The following is a 6,000-nucleotide window of genomic DNA, read 5'->3' as shown; positions in this document are numbered from 1 at the left end:
CAGATGCGAAATTTCTCAGAACGACACGCTGCTTCCTATTTTAAAGAAAGTCCTTGAGCCAGGCAAGAATATTTTTGCCAAAACCATAGCCAGCCAGTTTGTGATAAAGCAGAGAATGTGACACACGATCGAAAGCTTTGGTAAAATCTAACAAGATGAGCAATGCAGCACAGTTGTCACTTAAGGCTTCGGTAATGATATCCAGTACTTCAAGAAGATTGGTGATGCACGACTTAGATTTGACAAAACCGTGTTGATGCCGAGATAACAGGTTATGCTTAACTAGGTGTTCAGTCATGACATCACGCATTATTTCTCCATTAATTTTCCAACTGCAGAGGTGAGGGAAATAGGCCTGTAATTTCCAGGATCAGTACGCTGACCCTTTTTGAATATTGGCGTTATATTAGCAAGTTTTTACCCAGACGGTACTTGTCCAGAATCAAACGACTTGATAAATAAGAGAGAGAGAGGCACACTGATTTCTTTGGAGCAACTTTTTAGCACTCTAGGATGGATTCCATCGTTGCCAGTGCCTTTCGAAGAGTCAAGCGCGAATAAAAGTTTTTCAATATTGCAACAACTGAATATGGAGCTTGAAACTGGAGAACAAACAATTTCAGTTCTTCGAGGAAAATTTGGCGCTTGGGAGTAAGTGTCAGGTGATGAAAATGCTTTAAAAAATTGATTATTTAAGCAGCTTGCAATAGACATTTTATCTACTAACTGCACTCCATTGTGATCAAAAAGAGATAGAATTTCACTTTTACAAGACTTTTAACTATTTATATAAGAGTAAAACTTTTTTGGGCAAGACTTACAAGCAGAAATGACTTCATTCTCGAACTTTAGTACAGCATCAGCAACAAGCTTTTTGACCAGGCGATTTTGTTTGTTATATAAGACTCTAATATAATCCTTCAATTTCCTTGAAGAACAGCGTAGCTTCATAAATAGGCTAAATTTTTCTTTAGTCGCTGCTTTAATAGTAGAATTAAACCATTTTGGATCACGTTTTTTCAAACTAAAGGACATATTGTATTTAGGAATGTGATGTTCAACCAATGAAATGTAAATGTCTTTAAATAGTTCAAAGCTTTCATCTGCTGATTTATTTGTAAATAATTTCGGCCAATCAATCATTTTTAGACCCTCACTGATGGCATTATAGTCACCTTTATCATAGACGTAATTCACTTTGTGATGACTAATTGTTTTGGTCGATGTTTTAAGTCTAAAATCCCATAAAAGTGAATTATGGAAATGATTTTTTTGTGTACAACCAAGTGGAGGACCAATCGTAACGTTATAAATACGATCAGGGTCATCAGAGAGCACCAGGTCAAGTGTGTTATTGAGTGTATTATATATATATATATATATATATATATATTTATATATATATATATATATATATGAATGTATATATATATATATAAGTATATATATATATATATATATATATATATATATATATAAATATGTATATATAGTATAAATATAGATATAGCTTCCTGATGAACCTATATATATATCTATCTATCTATTCATCTATATATATATATATATATATATATATATATATATATATATATATATATATATATATATATATATATATATATTTATATATATATATATGTTCAAATTAGACGGTGTTTCAATAAAGAGTTCAGAACAATCAGTTATTACAGAGCATTTCGAATAGTACTTTCTAAACATGGTTGGTAAATTTCTTTTTATAATATTTCTGTTTGGAAAATGATAATCCATTTTAACTCAAGAGAAAATAGTTTTATCCATATTATAAATACTGAACTGACAACAGAAGTAGAAATCATAAAACGATGAGCAAGATCTTCAGTTAAAAGAGCTAAGCGTAAACGCATCATTACAAGAAGAAATTCTTGCTGCAATGTTAGAGATTTTAATGATATTGTTTTTAAATTTCAACAACCTCTAGAAAATGGTGGCGGAAACCAATACTTACAAGCTCACGACCAACTGCTTCCTCGATTAGAACACATGCTCCTTTGTGAGTATCTGTGTTGGATGATGTTGTGTTAAAGACTAAACCCTGAAATTTGTCCTGAATTTTCCAATCGTCCAAGATCTTTAAGCAAGTTGCTGCTTGTTCCACTCTTGTTCCTCTTCTAACTTTTGGAACCGCTAGCAATTTCTCCAAACCATTTTCAGTTACAATCACTGCAACGCGGTCCACAGTTTCTTTTGAACCAGTCATATCTGAAAGCAGTTTCCCATTCCAGTGTAGAAGCTACGGAAATTCAATGGAAAGGTTGTCTTTGTCATTCTGAGTAATGTGTTTACGAGTAGACAATCAAAATCTCTTGTTTGTAATTCGAGACAGACTTAAGTTTGCAAGAGGATGTCCTAGTTCTTTAACCACTGAAGCAATAACAAACATAGCTTTGCAATTTGGAAGGTTAACTCTGTCCAAAGCTCCAGCAACTTCTGGACTTGACACAATACTTCTCAGACGCTTTGGCTTTGGTGTAGGCGAAATAGATTGTAATGCAGAAGACAGAATCTCAAAACTCGGGTCATCATCGCTGTCTTGACTGTCTTCTGAGCTGCTGATGTTGGCTGAGACTGGACCACTGGTGTGTTGCTGCTTTCATAACCTTGCATCAAATGCTTGATCTTGAGCTCTCTTTCTGGCTTCCTTAACCGGTAGGTTCATATCAACTCCGACCATGCTGCAGCTGATAACATCATCTCGCTGCATTGCAAGAAATTGCCTATTTTCAGCAATGGTTATTGTCTCCATTGCGGTTTTAGTTACCAAGTCAAAAAGCTCATAAAGCTCAAAAAGCTCATGTGTCCTTGAACTTCTGTTCTTTAATTCTACAGCTTTCTAGGTCTGTAGCTAAATTCTTTTTTAGAAGCTGATAGGAATCGTATAATTTCCGAAGTTTTCTTTCACCAGAATCAATTCTTTGTGTTGGAATTCTTACTTTATTCTACACAATAATCAGCTCTTGAATTGCATGGTGAATGCTCTCCTTTACTGTAAGATGCTCTTCTAGATAATGAAAGAGGAGACAACGGAGGACATCTCCATTTGTTGCCAATCTTGATGATGAAAGTTGCTTAGATGCCTTCCCAATGAGCCATACCTCTGCTGAGTTTCTTGCAGTAACTGCCATTAGTGGTGATGAATCTGTTGATATAAGTATATTAAGTATAAGAAAATAAAAATATTTGTTACCAGAAATAAAATATAATTGTTCTAAATTGTTTATTGAAATACTGCAGACATGTGCCTATTACAAATTGGGCACCAAATTATAGACAACTAAAAAATATCAGATGTATAAGTGAACTCATATATCTAATATTTTTATCATATCTGCTTTTCAGTAAACATTAATTTATTTGCCAGTGTTGAAATAGATATTCAATTATGCAAATATTGCACAAAAATTTGTATAAATTTTTAAAATTTGAGTATTGTCAAAATGATGAAATCATAGCGATCTCTAAAACTGTTCAGATTGGTCCAATTTTTTGTATGGTTATTCTCTAAGCATAGTCGAACAAAATTAGGCTTGTGGAGAGAATGTGGATATATTTAGAATTTTTACCACTCAAATCTGGACCACCCAAATATATATATATATATATATGTATTTATATATATATATATATATATATATATATATATATATATATATATATATATATGTAAATCCAGTTATTAAAGCCAATATGAATTGATTTATTGATATACACTTATAGTCTATTTGCAAAACACTGAAGCTTTGTTCAGTTCCAACATTAAATATACCTGAGAAATCACACGAATCATTCAGCTCAACAAAAAATGCTTTAAAAATTTCGTATCAATAAAACGAAAACTTAAAAAGCTGTTGTTACAAGCACTGGAAAGAGTTTGTCTCGCACAGCAAAAATAAAGAATGAATATAACTTACAGGTTACAATAGAAGATAACAAGTAAATTGTTCAGATTAAAATTTGTGAGATACCATTCTTTCTACCAAAGTGCAAAGTGATCGTTAATGATGCTTTGTAGTTTACATGTTTGGTGTTTGGTTAAAAACTTCCAAATGATTACTTAATTAACAAAGACTTTAAACGAATTATGACAAATGTATTGATACATAACCTACTGCATAAAACTTAACTTTTCAATGTTTGCAAAGGAGTTGAACAAGAAATAATAAATTCCAGTGTATTAAATTATCAACTCAAATGAACTTATCAGCTTTTTTGATCTTGGAGATCCGCATCTAAATTATAGCACTTTCAAAGACATTTATGACCTTGCTTCCCGTTGCTTAGTTTACTATATACGAGGTATTGCTTCCGATTTCAAGTTTGCTTTATCTTTTTTTGCTACTCAAAGTTTTACTGCGAGTAAATTATGTCTACTTTTTGAAAAGCAGTTCTGTTTTAGAATTAGATTGTGCTCCTAATCTAATTGTTGCTGTGTCTGATGATGCTTCTCCAAATTGATTGTTCTACAAAATGCACAAAGGAATGGATAACATTGAATCATTTGTTGTGTTCGTTCAAAAAATATATTTGCATACTGCTTCATGTATTTTTTTGCAATACATTACATCTTATAAAAACATTTAGAAATTTGTTATATCGTTTTGGAGATTCATAGGCGTAATTTATAGAATGAACAAAATTATATATTAAGTTATTTCGTGAAATTAGTGAATGATAATATTTTTAGAGATTTAAAGTTGTTGCCTAAAAAGACCTTAGAATATGTTCAAATAAATTATATTTCTGTCACGAATATTCGCTTAGCAGCTCAAATTGTATGCCGAAGCGTTTCAAATGTTCTACGTTTAAAGTATCCATTAGAAACTCATGCTACATCACAGATATGTGAATTATTAGATAAATTTTCTGATTGTACAATTACTAGTAATAAAAGGAAAACATTTTGAAAAAAAAAATCTTTTTGTCGCTCTAACTTAATGATAACGATGTTCGCTTTGATTGGCTGAAAAATACCTTTTTTAATGACATTGAAACTTGGTAAGAATATATTAAAAATAGAATTGTGAATTTCCATCGGGGTGAACGTGAAAAAAATGCTTATTTCATTACAAATATCAGAAGATCTCCATATAACTGTGAATTTATTAACTGAAGCTACCAAGTTTTTATTAAATAGTGAAATATATTTTGTATTGATTGAACGTTTTACCCAAGATTTCCTAGAAGAATACTTTAGGAGGCATCGCAACCTTGTTCGCCGTAATGACAACCATACCCTCAATCATTTAGAATAGCAATCAAATGCAATTAGAATGCAACAATCTGCAGCACCTGTTACTGGGAATACCATACGAGCTCATATACAAAAACGTTAAGTATTGTGGAGAATTGTTTTTAATGAACCATTAGGATAAAAGTATTAGAGCCAATAAGAATTACAAGAGAGTCTGGAAACATGAAAATAATTAACGTCATTTTAGGATACATATTTTAGGAATTTTATTAATAAAACTAAACGCATGTCGAGTGACATACAGTTTTACATCATGCCTGTTACTCTTTGGATTGTCTTTCCGCAGTCCATCCTTATTCTTTTTTGTTTTAATATTAGTTTATGTTAGGTGGTAATGTTTATAGCCAAAAAAAATGCTCGCCCTTAAAAGTAAATTTTATCATATTTGCTAAAATGTTTTTACTAACATTATAATCAATATCAACTCCATGTCTTCCCAAGATAGAGATATAAAGCTCGCTACTTCTCCATCTTTCAGTAGTTCCACAGTTATTCTGGTAATATTAATTTTTTGCATATGATTATTATTTGTTTCATTTAGAAGTTGCATTTCAGGTTTCACTGATAATTGCTGCCATTTATAATTAACAGCTGTAAGTCTGGCACGACTTTGTGCTTCAATCAATTTCTGATCTGTAGAATTTGTGCTAACAGTGTTATTTAATATTTTTATTATATTTTGGTATTCATTGAATTTATAATTCTGG

Source organism: Hydra vulgaris, chromosome 03 (genome assembly GCF_038396675.1).
Source record: "Hydra vulgaris chromosome 03, alternate assembly HydraT2T_AEP".
Taxonomy (NCBI): Eukaryota; Metazoa; Cnidaria; class Hydrozoa; order Anthoathecata; family Hydridae; genus Hydra; species Hydra vulgaris.
Note: the sequence above shows the minus strand (reverse complement) of the source record.